The sequence below is a fragment of the Monodon monoceros genome, unplaced genomic scaffold, assembly GCF_005190385.1.
Source record: "Monodon monoceros isolate NGI ecotype Baffin Bay Population unplaced genomic scaffold, NGI_Narwhal_1 Super_Scaffold_3, whole genome shotgun sequence".
Taxonomy (NCBI): Eukaryota; Metazoa; Chordata; class Mammalia; order Artiodactyla; family Monodontidae; genus Monodon; species Monodon monoceros.
Window position 1 is genome coordinate 4,914,586 of NW_021703780.1, and position 15,921 is coordinate 4,930,506.

General features: G+C 44.6%; 1 pseudogene; it reads right to left on the reverse strand.

Moving 5' to 3' along the window:
* Positions 1–997: 997 nt before the first annotated feature.
* Positions 998–15,619, reverse strand: LOC114907079 (annotated as a pseudogene).
* Between the last annotated feature and the right edge of the window lie 302 nt (positions 15,620–15,921).

Consider the following 15,921-nt stretch of genomic DNA (forward strand, 5'->3'; position numbering starts at 1 on the left):
AGCCGTTATGTGTGAATCACCCAACACTCAGTCCTCCAGCCCACATTTCCCCCATCTGTTTAGGGGAATATTCAATCTAGCTCCTTAGCATATATTATGTACTTTTGTCCTATTACAATACCTGGTGTCGTTTGCCTACCTGTGTTAGGTGCCATCACAGGCAGGGGCCATGTCCTACTTTTCTTCTGTTGACACCTATGTTGAATGTGCCAGATGTACCCAGGGAGCCCTTGGATGCCTGAAACTTTCAGTCACACCGCTCAAACGATATGCCTGTTTTCTTTTTTCTTCTTTTTTCAATAGGTCGTACATGTCTTTATTTTTATTTTTTGTCTTTTTTTATTGAAGTGTACTTGATTCACAATGCTGTGTTAGATTCAGGTGTACAGCAAAGCAGCAAAGTGATTCAGTTTTATATATATATATAAAAAACTGAATTATATATATAATTTTTTTTTTTTTTTGCGGTACGCGGGCCTCTCACTGCTGTGGCCTCTCCCGCCGTGGAGCACAGGCTCCGGATGTGCATGCCCAGCGGCCATGGCTCACGGGCCCAGCCGCTCCGCGGCATGTGGGATCCTCCCGGACCGGGGCACGAACCCGCGTCCCCTGCATCGGCAGGCGGACTCCCAACAACTGCGCCACCAGGGAAGCCCTATATATATAATTTTATATATTTTATATATATGTACAATCTGTTCTTTTTCATAGTCTTTTCCATTATAGGTTATTACAAAATATTGAGTATAGTACAGTAGGCCCTTGTTGGTTATCTATTTTATTTAATTTTGTTGTTTAGTTTTTATTTCATAATCATAAACTTAACTTTGCAATTCAGCTAAACTTGGAGGGAGATAAAGACAATGTGGAACCCAAAGAACTGCAGTGAGAGCACAAAGATGATAGGATATTCCAAGCAGATGGGGGTGAAGGGGTGCCCTCCTGAGAGCTACAGAAGGAATGGTCTGGTGGTTAAGATAAAACACAGTCAAATTTATTAGATTTGTCCACAGTCAGCAATGGTGATCATCTTGCCATTGGTCTTGCCATTCTTGGACCCAAAGCGCTCCATGGCTTCCACAATATTCACGCCCTCTTTCACCTTGCCCCAAACCACATGCTTGCCACCCAACCACTCAGTCTTGGCAGCGCAGATGAAAAACTGGGAAATGCTTGTGTTGGGGCCAGCATTTGCCATGGACAAGATGCCAGGACTGCATGCTTCAGGAGGAAATTCTCATCATCAAATTTCTCCCCATAGATGGACTTGCCACCAGTGCCATGATGGAGTGTGAAGTCACCACCCTGGCACATAAATCCCGGAATTATTCTGTGAAAGCAGGACCCTTTATAAACAAAGACTTTCTCCCCAGTGCTCAAAGCATGAAAGTTTTCTGCCGTCTTTGGAACTTTGCCTGCAAACAGCTTGAAGGAGACGCGACCCAAGGACTCGCCATCGATGGCGATGTCAAAGAACACGGCGGGGTTGACCACGGCTGAGCAGCGCGGGAGGCTCCAGGGTAGCGGCGTCTGCAAGGCTGGTTATCTGTTTTATGTCTAGTGGTGTGTGTATATCAATCCCAAACCCCTAATTTATCCCACCCCCATCTTTCCCCTTTGGTAACCGTAAGTCTGTTTTCTATGTCTGTGAGTCTATTTCTGTTTTGTAAATGCGTTCATTTGTATCATTTTTTAGATTCCACCTGTAAGCGATATCATATGGTATTTGTCTTTCTCCGTCCGACTTATCTCACTTAGTATGATCATGTCTAGGTCCATCCATGTTGCTGCGAATGGCATTATTTCATTCCTTTTTATGGCTGAGTAGTATTCCATTATATATATATACACAGATCTGCCTATTTTCCTATTTATGCCTGTTCTGCCCCCATAAACATATTTTTGCTCATAATTATTTAATATGTAGGGTGTGTGGGGAAAAACCTCAGTTTGATTTAAATTCTTTTTTTTGTTTACATCTTTAGTGGAGCATAATTGCTTTACAATGGTGTGTTAGTTTCTGCTTTAAAACAAAGTGAATCAGTTATACATATACATATGTCCCCATATCTCTTCCCTCTTGCATCTCTCTCCCTCCCACCCTCCCTATCCCACCCCTCTAGTGGGTCACAAAGCACCCAGCTGATCTCCCTGTGCTATGCAGCTGCTTCCCACTAGCTATCTATTTTACATTTGGTAGCGTATATATGTCCATGCCTCCCTGTCGCTTCGTCCCAGCTTACCCTTCCCCCTCCCAGTGTCCTCAAGTCCATTCTCTAGTAGGTCTGTGTCTTTATTCCTGTCTTACCCCTAGGCTCTTCATCACATTTTTTTCCCTTAAATTCCATATATATGTGTTAGCATACGGTATTTGTCTTTCTCTTTCTGACTTACTTCACTCTGTATGACAGACTCTAGGTTCATCCACCTCACTACAAATAACCCAGTTTCGTTTCTTTTTATGGCTGAGTAATATTCCATTGTATATATGTGCCACATCTTCTTTATCCATTCATCTGTCGATGGACACTTGGGTTGCTTCCATGTCCTGGCTATTGTTCATAGAGCTGCAATGAACATTGTGGTACATGACTCTTTTTGAATTGTGGTTTTCTCAGGGTATATGCCCAGTAGTGGGATTGCTGGGTCATATGGTAGCTCTATTTGTAGTTTTTTAAGGAACCTCCATACTGTTCTCCATAGTGGCTGTACCAATTCACATTCCCACCAGCAGTGCAAGAGTGTTCCCTTTTCTCCACACCCTCTCCAGCATTTATTGTTTCTAGATTTTTTGATGATGGCCATTCTGACTGGCGTGAGATGATATCTCCTTGTAGTTTTGATTTGCATTTCTCTAATGATTAATGATGTTGAGCATCCTTTCATGTGTTTGTTGGCAATCTGTATATCTTCTTTGGAGAAATGTCTATTTAGGTCTTCTGCCCATTTTTAGATTGGGTTGTTTGTTTTTTTGTTATTGAGCTGCATGAGCTGCTTGTAAATTTTGGAGATTAATCCTTTGTCAGTTGCTTCATTTGCAAATATTTTCTCCCATTCTGAGGGCTGTCTTTTGGTCTTTGATTTAAATTCTTGTTTAAAGGAATCCACATTTAACCCAGGTTGAATCCTTAACGGGTGTATTGCAGAGAAGATTACGACAGGAAGAACAGGTTTGCTTTAAGCTTCTCCAGGAGGAAGCTCCCTGTAAAGATGGGAGAGAAGATGCAGCTCCCCAGAGGAAACCTGCCCACTGAGAACGGGTGGAGCTGACCGGGAAACAGCCGGCCAGTGGCCTGGGAGCTCACAGGTGTTCCCTGAGTGCAAGACTTTTGTTTATGTGCTGTTTAGCCGTGAGCGCAGAGACAGTCAAAGCAGATTTCGGAAGGCCGAATTAAGAAGAGATCATTTTCGTGGTTATAAATCTGTATTTGTTAATAGTGCTTTATTTTTATTGGTTGATTTATTTATGACCAATAAGTGAATTTTAAAATGTCTGTTTTGCTCTGATGAAATTGACATTTACTGAGCCAGTATTAAATAGTGGCTGAAACTCTGGAGCAAATTTAACTAGATCGAAGTCCCTGTTCCTCCATTCATTACCTTGAGTGGATTATTTTATGTCTTGATGCCTCAATTTCATCATTTGTAAAGCGAGGATACTTGTTTCACGGGGCTTGTTGGAAGGATTGTATTAGGTAAGACATGTAAAATGACCGGAATAATGCCTGGCACACCAGCGTCGTGGTTAAGTGACAAATATTGTTTATTTTAAATACTCGGATGATTTTTCTTGGGGCTCTAAGTAGTCAAATCCTGAACTTCTTCATTCATAAATTGACATCGCTGCTATGCATCTCCAAGAAATGCACACGGAGACGAATAAATTGGTTAAGGAACAATTAGGGAGAAAAGAAGTTTGGAATCCTTTAGACACGCCCCAACCTTCACATAGTAAAAGCAAAGCCACTGAAAGTCATAGAAAGAGTAAGTAGGTTTAAGGGCCTGCGTTATTGATGCCAGTAATCTTTTCAAACTTAAAAATATCGCCTGACATTCAGGTTAAATAAATGGAAGATTTCTGTGGACCCGCCCCCTCTCCACCAACTTCTGAAATTTAGATTCAGAGTCTTAGATGGGGCTTCAGGAGCAAAATTTTTGATGAACATGGCAGATCATTTCTAAGCTTCCTCTCCCTCTCCCTCCTTCTTTCCTCTGCTTCTATTCGTTCTCTCACTCATTCATCTGTGGCTCCTGACACCTGTATTCCTTTCCTAAATTATGGAATATAGAAGTCACAAAGTTCAGCCATTTGTTCACCCTTAACCCTGGCACCAAAGGGGTAGATGTGTGACCTGAACCTGGCCACTGGATGCTCTCAGTGGAGCCTGGAATAGGGCGTAAGAGGGGCCAGGATGCAGGGGTCATTTAGGGTTTATAGCTATGGTGGCAGACCTAGAGGAAGCAGAGGTGTCCTAACTGGCTGATTCCTGCGATATGACCTTCACAAACTTCCATCAGTCACGTCTACTTTTCAAACCCGGCCGACTAGGCTTCCCCCCATCTCCACAAGTACAGCTGACCCTTGAACAACGCGGGTTTGAAGTGCACGGGTCCACTTAGAGCAGATTTTTTTCCTTAGTAAATACCATGGTACAACATGGTCTGAGGCTGGTGGAATCCAAGGATGCGGACCCAGAGATGTGGAGGAACCACGTAAACAGAGGGCCGACCATAAATTACAGGTGGGTTTTGGACCGCTTAGAGGGTCGGTGCTGCAATCCCTGAGTTGTTCAAGGCTCAACTGTACTTCACAGGCTTCTGAGAGATTGTTTTTTCTTGTGTTGACCAGTGTCGGTTCTTGTTTGCAGCCAAGAGTCCTGAGTAGTTTGTCTGTGGCCCGCAAGTAAAGTGAGTACTGCCTGATATATTCTGAACATTATCGATCCCAATTATTTTGCAAATAATTCCTCAGTTTGACCATTACTTAAGACCAGTGATATCACTGCAGTAATGCTACGAGGTCTTTCTAGACCCTCAATATTGTTAAATAGGGAGATAACAGGCTTCCTATATAATCTCCTCAAGCCAGTTCTTAATCTTTACATTTTGAAAACATACAGTCCATGACACCCAGTTGTATTTTTGGTCATTCTAAGTAGAGGTTATTCACTAATGCACCATCAATAGAATGAATGGATACATTTCGATACGTACCACGTTAGGTTAAAGAGCATTTTCCTGGAAAAAGAAAAAAAACTACAGAGCTGAGAAATATGACATAGGAAAGTGTCCATAATAATAGTAAAATAAACACCCAGCCTCAGAGAGAGAACACCAACAGGGCCTTTGAAGGCACCTTTAAGCTCATTCCCAATAAAGGTCTTCTCTCTCCTCCCCAAAATGCACTATATTGAAGTTTAATTAATTTATACTTTTCATTATAGTTTTATCACATACATATGTATCCGCAAATAACAAATTGTTTGTTTTGCCTTTTTTGTGCACACTGTATGTATTCTTTAGTCCCTTAGTCTCTCATTCCATGTCTTACTTCTGAGATTAATCCATTCTAATGTGTATAGCTGCGGTTCATTCATTTTCATGGCTAATATTTCACGGAATAAATATGCTGTCATATATTTAGTTTACTGTTGATGAGTATTTGATGTTGATGGACATTTGTTACTGATGGACATTGCTTTTAAATTTTGCTATTACAGCGCTTCTATGAAGATTTCTGTATATATATTTTGGCATACGTGAAAAAGTGCTTCTCTGTGGTATGTTCTTAAGAATGGAATTGGCGTGTCATAGAGCGTGCACGAGTTTGACCTCAGTAGATAATGTTATGTTTCTGAAATGGTTATAACAATTTACAATTCCATCACCAACTTCTGAGAGAGTTTTAAAATGTTCACCTTAAGGTCCTTTAATCTTTGCCATATTTATTCCTACATACTTTCTATTTTTGATGCTGTTAGAAGTTGACAATTTTTATTTTGTAGTTTTTACTGTTCTTTGCTGGTATATAGATGTGCAGCCTTTTTTTTTTTTTTTTTTTTTGCGGTACACGGGCCTCTCACCGTTGCGGCCTCTCCCGTTGTGGAGCACAGGCTCCGGACGCGCAGGCTCAGCGGCCATGGCTCACGGGCCCAGCCGCTCCGCGGCATGTGAGATCTTCCCGGACCGGGGCACGAACCCGTGTCCCCCACATCGGCAGGCGGACTCTCAACCACTGCGCCACAAGGGAAGCCCTAGATGTGCAGCCTTTTGCATATTGATTTTATATCCAGAAATTTTACTAAACTCAGATTCATTTGGGTTTTCTGAGGCAGACAATCATATCTGGAATTTTTGTCAACTTTGCTTTTTGCTCTGCAGTCCTTCACCTTTTTATTTCTTTTCTTTTTTGATTGCACAATGTAGAACCTTCAGTAAACTTTTTACTGGAAATGTCAATGGCAAGCCTCCTTGTCTTATTCAATTTTAAAGGAAGTGCTTTTAATATTTCACCATTTATATAATGTATGCTATATATTTTTATAGACTAAAAAGTCACTTTAAGGAAATTTTCTATTTTTAGAGCAAAAAATAAAATGCTAAGGGTATTTTAAAAAATCATGAACAACCGTTACTCATTAATTTTTAACTTACACCTGCTTTAAAATGTTCAAAAGATTTCTGGATTCTTCCCCTCTTCTTTTGTCCTTGAAGCCTGGAATATTGTTTTCATAATTAGCTAAGTAATGTTCACACTCATGCATGCATGCATTCATTCATTCACCCATCAAAAGTTCATTGAATGCCTACAAACTGTGAGGTACCTAGGGCGCATAAAAATCTACTAAGATAAGAAAGTCATCAGAAATTAATAGAGATTTCGCATGATTCCTTCAGGTTTTGGCATTGCTCTTCAGAGCCAAGGAGTCAGCCAAAGAAATAATATTCTAAGTGGCCCTGAGATCATAAAAGATAAAAGGAATTACTGGACTTCCCTGGTGGTGCAGCGGTTAAGAATCCACCTGCCAATGCAGGGGACACGTGTTCAAGCCCTGGTCCGGGAAGATCCCACATGCCGTGGAGCAACTAAGCCCGTGCACCACAACTACTGAGCCTGTGCTCTAGAGCCCGCGAGCCACAACTACTGAGCCCGCGCGCCACAACTACTGAGCCCACGTGCCTAGAGCCCGTGCTCTGTTACAAGAGAAGCCACTGCAATGAGAAGCCCGCGCACCACAACGAAGAGCAGCCCTCGCTCACCACAACTAGAGAAAGCCTGCGCGCAGCAACGAAGACGCGAGGCAGCCAAATATAAATAAATAAATTTTTTAAGAAAGGGATTACTGCACTGTGGAGAGGTCTGTAGCAAACACCAAGGAATTATGAAACCAGGGAGCCAAGACCTTATTCCTAGAGGCACAGCACTTAGATCTAGAAGACACCCAAGGCCATCTGGTTCAGCCAAATGGTGCTCTTTGGGACAGCTCTCCAGTCATTGCTTGTATAATTCCAGCCAAAGATGGAAAGTTCCATAGATCATCACTGTTTGTCTGCTGTAATTGTTAGGGTGATTTTTCTTAAACTGAGGTGAACTTTCCTTCCTGGTACTCTTTTTCTAATTGTCTCACTATGTCCTGTGCATCCACCAAAAAACATCTGCCTCTCTCTGTGCCAGTCCTTGGCCTAGCAGGATCGAGGTGTGACGTCTCCTCGAGACTTCTCCAATCCAGACTAACCACTCCCAGTTTCTTCAACAACTCCAAGTGAGGATTCTTTCCTAACTGCCCACCATGCTCCCTTTGGACACACTGCATTTGTCACCATCTCCCCCCAGACTTAGTGCCAGAGTCACATGAAATTCTCCAAGAGTGAGCTGGTCATGGCCAATGTCAGGGACGCTGACAACTTCCATCTTCCTCACCTCCACCTGTTCCTCCACCTTTCCCACCTTCATTCTCTGAATCAATCCTTGCCTTTCCGTTTCAAAACCTGGGCACCTTGGAGAGAAACATAGGTGTCCTTAGGAGTAAAGGTGGCCCGGGAGAACATCCATCCGTTTCTCCAGGGGGATATTGGGCTGTGTGACTAGGGACCCCCTCTCCCCATGCCCAGGAGGACAGTTCTTTATGTGCTAAGACATTAAGAGGCTTCCCTCCACAGTCCCAGGCAAGAAGGCGCTGTGTGGTACATGAGCACTACACACAATAACTCTTTATAATAAATAGAATAATGAATGTGTGTTTGTTGGGACATTCGCCATTCCTTGTGAAATGTAAGCATCAAATAGGCATAGTGTCAAAATGTGGTACCAGAGTAGCTGTGGGGTCTTGGCTGAACCACCTAGCTTCTCCCATCCTCAGTTTCCTCTTCGCTCCCCTGGTTTTTTCATCGACTCTAAAGCAGGCGCGACAGCAACCATCACTTGCAAATCAGCCTCCCAGGGAGAGAGGCCCCTGTTGGACCTTTGTAAGCGGTGACCTGCTGTACTCATGCGAGCATCCTTGTCACAGGGAGTGTGGTTTGGCAGACGGTAAGAGAATATTGTCAAAACCACAAAACCCCGACTCAAGTGTGTCCTGCCTTTTGCACTCTTAAATTGCTCCACGCAAATGATCCACGCAGATCTTTTTAGATGCAGAATGCTCTAGAGGCCATTAAGACTTTCAGAACAACCTGTTGAATGCTGTCGTATGTATCCTGGTTCTTCGTCAGGTGCGGTCACCTTACAGCCTCCCTGGAGCATGTGTTTAGTCTCCTATTTGGAAATGGGCTTCATTTTCATGAGTTCCTCCATTAGGTCACTCATCCCCCAGCTCGTGGCCTGTCGTCTTATTCGATGTAGACACTCTGACCAGCCAGGCAGCAGAAGACCCCCAGAAACCCATGCTCTGAACTGAGGTCCCAGTTCCCGCTGTGATCTCTGGTCCCCGCTGCCTCCTACTATGGGGATCTCTTCCTCAACCCTTTTCAGCTTCCAACAGCTCAAGAAGAATAAAAGATACATAGACAGCCAAGGAAGATAGTAATTTACTAACCTGGACGGATCCAGAAAGGGCTATAAAAGGAACATCCTAGCCTTATGAGGGTCATAAATAATGAAGATAATTTTCCCATGTTTTATGCAAGTATAATTTTGGGTGGTAAACAGTAAGATGATACACGATACCTATGTATGTTTCCTATCTGAAAATGTGCGCAATTAGCCAGTAAGATGATACACGATACCTATGTATGTTTCCTATCTGAAAATGTGTGCAATTAACATGTGGAAGATTGTAATTATAGCCTGGTTGGGATTTTGTAGGTGCTAAAATTGATTTCTTGGTTGAATTATTTTGCAATAGACGTAAACCACTAGTTGTACACCTAAACGAAATTGAGTGTGAACAAATCGAATCACTTTTATTTTACCTTGGATAAGAATTTATCGATGCAAATACAACTCCTTAATTAAATCTGGCATAGCCGGGCCTGTAGAGGCCCGCATAAAGGCATTCTGTCACCCAGCTTTAGTGAGGATTTTCATTCTAGAATGATGCCTTGCTATGCTTAGAGAGAATTGTGTATCTATTACGGACTGTTGGAGTAGTGAGCTGTTTGAGTTCAGTACCTCTCTGAATCCCTGATGGACTTTGGATACATCTTTTTGGGAGAAGTGCTACTGATTTATAGATTATAATTAAATACATCCAAAATTGAAATTTGCATCACTATTTCTGAAAATAGCCTCTTAATTCATAAGCTTCCAAAGTCTCTCAAGAAGAGAAGAAAGGGGTGAATTGTGGAGACACACTTTTATCCTGATCGATACATGTTAGAGACTTGATCAGAGAGAAATCATTAATATAAATGCATTCGTTTCCTAGGGCCGCCATAACAAAGTACCACACGCCAGCTGGCTTAAAAGACAGAAACTTGCGCTTCCCTGGTGGCGCAGTGGTTGGGAGTCCGCCTGCCGATGCAGGGGACACGGGTTCGTGCCCCGGTCCGGGAAGATCCCACATGCCGCAGAGCGGCTGGGCCCGTGAACCATGGCCGCTGAGCCTGCGCGTCCGGAGCCTGTGCTCCGCAGAAGGAGAGGTCACGGCAGTGAGAGGCCTGCATACCGCAAAGAAAAAAAAAAAAAAAAAAGACAGAAGCTTATTGGCTCACACTTCTGGAGGCCAGAAGTCCAAAATCAAGGTGCCAGCAGGCTGTGCTCCTTCTGAAAGCTGGAGGGGACCCTTCCTTGCTTCCTCCAGCTTCCGGTGGCCGTCAGCGCTCTCGGGTGCTCCCGGGCTTGCAGCTGTATAACTTCCATCTCTGCCCCCATCATCACGTGTCTTCTCCCTGTGTGTGTCTCTGGCTTCACGTGGGACATGAAGACACCCGTAATCGTGGAGTCGGACGTAGTCTACTCCAGTATATAACCTCATCTTCCCTGACTACCTACAGCCCTGTGTCCACATAAAGTCACACTCTGAGGTACTAGGGGTTCAGACTCCAGCGTGTGTTTTTTGGAGGGGGACACACTTTAACCCTTAATAATAAGAAAAACTTATTGCTGCTCAGTTCTATATATCTTCTCAGGGAGGCAAACGGAAATTTCGTGAACAACTTACTGCAGATAAGAATTGCTTGATACTTATAGTCTCAGCTTCCTTTAATTCCCATTAATCACAGCCCAATCCAGTATAAAAACTATTACCTACCTTGAGGGCTGTGAAAGGATATTGTAAAATGACGGCAATGTCTTACTGTTTCCACTGAGATCAGGACCTGAAGAATGAGGATTCGGCTGCAGTGAGAAAGCATTAAAGGAATATCCATTTGGGTCAAAATGGTCCAGCGTCACCACACTGGGAATCTGCACCAGTCCCCTTCTCTGGGATGTTTTAGCGAAGTTGGAGGGTTCTTCCCTTCCAGAGATGGATGGAGTGGAGACATTTCTAGAAGAAGGGGTGGGTTGGCCCAGGTTTTCAAACTGTGTTTCACAAAACCTTGAAGTCACAGAAGGCACACGTGTGGTTCTTGAAAGTGTGGCCAGCAGCAGACGTGGTTCATACACACAAATCCCTACGCTCTGTAGATGAAAAAGGACTTACTCTGTCCTGTGATTCTCCAGCCACTGAGTATGTTTGGGTTCATCAAGCTATTTATTCACAACAAAGGCTTTTTCCTCTCTAGTATTTGGCTCGTAACTGGGCTCTCTCCCACTGGTGATGCTTTGATAATACTTGTGTGGTCCAAAGAGCCAGGTTCCCCTGTGTGGCTCTAGTGATTTTTTTCTTATAGTCCAGTGTGTGTGTGTGTGTGTGTATGTGTGTGTGTGTGTGTGTACGTGCACACAGACAATGTGAGCATATGTTCTCAAAGCACAGGAGAAAGATAAACGTCTCCTATGCCTTTCTAAATTTTGATATTCTATGCTTACATTGTCAGCTCTAAAAACCTATATTTAATACTGGCTTATGGAATGAACTGGACCTGCTAAGTCTGAAGTTATAAAATAGCTCCCCACACCCCCTTTCACATACCCACACCCAAATTACTCTTCTGAATTATTCTCCTCTGATTTTGGATGGAATCTTGCTTTTCTGGCTCCTGTCAGATATTAATACATTGTTTCTTTTTGGCAGGAGCATCTATTGCTTTAGTTTGGGAATCCCTGAAAGCAAAGCCTGAGACAGGGCTTGGGAGCAGTTTCTTTAAATGAGAGGTGAAGCAGGAGGTGGGCGTGAGGACAGGGAGGGTGAGACAGGAAGAACCATGTGTATCATTGAGATCGCTACCGTAAGCAGTGGGGATTGATTCTGCTGGGACCTCTGAGACGTCTAGAGGATGCTTCTCGGTGTTGCCCATCTGAAGGATGAGAGGTGGAAGTATTTCTCCGCTCCCTGCTGGTGAGGACTGCCCCTGGTGTGGTAACACCCTGCACTGCTGGGCTGTGTTGTGCGTGGATTGAAGGGCTCAAAGCTTTTCTGAGAAAGCCCTGGTGCAATGCTCGCTTTGGCAGCACGTATACTAGAAAGCCCTGGTGCAGAAAGCAGAATCAGCTTGAGTGTGAGTCTGCGTGGAACTACCCCCTGCAGTTGTGGCTGAGATCAGAGGTGGGTAAAGGGAGGAGATGCAGGGGAATCACGGGCGTCTTCTGCAGCCCGCCCTTTGCACAGCTGGATCCCCTCATCCCTACGTCAAGTCCACTCTGTTACTGAATCTTCAAGGTGATGGCAGGCTATGCTCTCTCAAAAGTGTACGTCCCAAGCTAAAGTTCCAACTTGTGCATCTGGTTCTGAGGCCATGATTAATATTCCCCCATCTCTTTTTCTCTTGCCATTCAGGGGTCTGTTGTACAAGTGCTGGGGTGGCTGAGGACAGAGGATGGCTGATATCACTAGCCAGTCCCTCCTGCCGACCTGGCCAGTGAGTGACCGCTCTGTGCTGAATCTTCTCTAGTGACATAAAGCTCTGCACATTTTGTGGCCACTTCCCAAGATCCATCTACGTGCTTGTTCCCAGACGTCTTTGTCTCTGATCTTCCAAACCTGTCCCTTCTATCCCCCTGACCAACCAGCCAAGCTATTCACTAACCCAGTAGTCTGTGTACATCCTTATCTTAGGACAGTTCTCGGGCCATACAGAGTGGGCAAAAGCAGCACACTGCTCACAGCTCTGCCTGCCGGGAAGGTCTCCCCTCACCACTGTCCTTTACGGTCACCCCTCATAGAGCCACGGTGTTGACAGCAGCCCACTGTCAGCCAGCACTGACGACTGCAACCAACCCTTCCATGAGCCAGGAACAAGCTGCTTTCCTTCCTTTGCCAATAGATCATAGCAGTCCCACCCCTGCCCCCGTAGTTATAGATGTAAAGCTGCGAGAGGTGTCAGGACGACGGAGGGCGGTGACATGGAGACCTGGGACACCTTGTGCCCTCTGCGCTTGCTCAGACGTGACCCTAAACATACCATCGCCATCAGATGCCTGACCGACTTGGTGGATCTGACGACGTCCAACTCAGGACGAGCAGTTCCGGTCATATAATCACTTGATGTTCCCTTTTCAACTTGATCTCTATTATCTATTATCACTTCAAGAGCTGGTTTTGAAATGGTGAGTCTTTTCACAATAAACAGTCCCTGAAATGGAGTGGCCATGACCTTACTCTAGTAACCTAGGCATTCTGCACTGCAGATCTCCTACCAGAGCTTGTCAACGCTCCCTCACAGCATTTTCTCTACTCTGGATGTCCCTAGCACTGGTGGATTTGATAAATTATATGGCCTCAAGAGCAGGGTGGGTTGCACTGAAACCTAGAATTTCTGTAGAGCCTTCTTGTACTTTGGGCCTCATTCATGACTGGCACTCGAGAAACAGGTCAGAGAAATAATATCAAGTGCAATACAGGCTGCCCCCCCACCAAATCCAAAGTGTCCTCAAGCCACATACCATTTTATAAGGTGGTAATCATTTAACTTAGAGGGCATGCCCCGGACCACCGACCTCTTAGAGCCTTCACCAATATGTCGGGACTTTGAAAGCCTAAAGGGCCGTCATGTTCTGCCCTCTGACACACATATGTTTTACTCTAGCATCCAAAGCCCTTGCCACTTCCTATTTGCCATTCCGGTTAGCAGAATGCCAGTAATATAGTAGAGCAGCATGATATTCCGGGGATTGTCGAGATGACAGAGAGCAGGAGAACGAGCACACCCCTGGGCTAAGGCACTGAACACGCACTTCTATCCTTTTGACGTAGCACAGAACCGCTTTGGGTTATCTCTCCTGAGAAGGTTTGAAAAGAACGCATTTTCCAGGTGGATAGCCACAACCCGAGTACCAAAGTCTGTGTTGGGCTGTTCCGGTTAAGATACCACATCTCATTCAGCAGCTACGGTTGGGACTACTACTTGGATAAGTTTTCGCTAATCTACCATCATTCATGAAAATCCACCTGATTTTTGCAGAAACCATAACAGATGCATTGAATGGGGGTAGGATGGTGACCTCCAACCCCGTGCTCGTTAGATTCCTGAGAAGAGCACCATTCTCAGCCGTTCCGTCTGGATTTGCCCTCTTATCTGGGGGGGGGGCACTTTCTGGAGTTTCCACTTGTTCCTTGCTGTCTTCTTGGTTGGGTTTCTGCCAGCCCCGAAGTCTATACATTGTAATTGTACATCGCAGGACAGAGGAAAGGACCACAGGGTGGATCCTCAGTCCCTCAGAACCACAGAGAGGTGAGCCTGGTATTCTCTGACGCCTTTCTCTTGAGGTATTTGCCAATTTATTCGCAGCAGAAAAGCCCAGAAGACCAGCAGAAAGTGGCAGGTCTGTGGCTGAGAAGCCAAAACGAGATTTCAACAGTCTCACAATACTGGGAAGACAGGACTTTGGGTTCAGGGTCTGCCAATGAGAAGGGATCCTTGAAGTACCCCCAGGCTGGCAGGTGGAACCCCAGTGGTAAGGGCGAGTGAGAAGTGGACCGGCCTCCGAGGCTGAAACTGTGTTCCTGATCAGCTCAACCACAGGTGAGATTAAGGTGCTCTGCTCCCATTCTATTTGTGAGAAGCACAAATAAATCCTTCCAGGAAAAAGAGACATCATTCAGAACCTTTACAATGTTTCACGCACAATATTGGCATCTGACCCAAAGAGCAAACATAGGCAATAGAAAAAGACCTGCTGCTAACAGATACGTGAGTGTATCAGATCCAGATTCTAAATAACTGTGATAAATAATAGAGGAACTAGAGTAAAGTGTGGACAAAATGGCTGGAAATCTGATGAAATGAGCCAGCTATTGCTATACACTAAAACGTCACTGAAAAAAGAAAAGCCAGACACCAAAAGAGTCGTATAATTCCTCTATAGTCATATAAACTAAAAAAAACAAACAAACCCTAATCTATGGTGTTCAAGGCTAGTTACCTTTGGAGGCAAAGGGGGTGGTGATTAGGAGAAGACACAGGTGAGGTGCCGAGGTTCTCATTTGGGTGGTGTGTTCGCTTTGTGAATATTTATCAAGCTGTACCCTGAGAATTTATGCACTTCTCAATAAAAGTTAAACAAAGAGAGAGACAGAGAAGCAGCCGCAGAGGCTGCACGATTGAAGGTAGAAATAATTGGTATGTTGGAAAATAGAGTTTGGATGTCTTATCCCACTTCAATTGCTCCCTGGGCTATTTCGAGCCACCATCAGCTCTTGTCTGAGTTAATGCATAGCCTCCGACCTGACCTTCTTGTTCCAACCTCTGTCCCCTGGAGTCTACTTTCAACACAGCCACAGAGGATCCTTTTGAGGCAAAAGTTTATGGTGTCACAGCTCTTCTAAAAGCCTCCAGTGGCTTCCCACCTGTCCCCGGATAAAAGCAGAGTCCTTCCCTGCAACATCCAGCCCTGTTCCCTCCGGTCCCATCTCTCACTGCTGTCCCTTGGACCACCCCGGTGCTGCCACACTGACCTCCTCCCTCCTTGGACGTGCAGGCACACTTCAGGCCTTTGTCCTGGCCCTTCCCCCTGCCTGGCTCACTCCTGCGCATCTAGGCATTGTCCCCACACTTCTCCGTACACTCTTCCTGGCACTCCTGCCCCCTTACCTTGCTCAGCTTTCTTTTCCTCTCCATAGTTACTGCTTTCTAACATGCTGTAGAATATACTTTTTTCTCATATTCATAACTTATTATCTCTCTCCCCTGCAAGGCAATAAACTTCATGAGGACAGGATTTTTTTTTTGTTCACTGATGCGTCCTACACATAGAACAGTGCCCGACACAAAATAGATGCACAATAAATATCTTAAAATATATTTTGATGATGCAGACGCGATCAGAGAAGCAATCCAAGGATAAACAGGTAACTGCAAAAGAGAACCTGGGCCAGATATTAGATTTTTGTCTCCAAGCTTCTCGTGTTTACAAGCTGTAATTAAAATGTGCATGTTTAT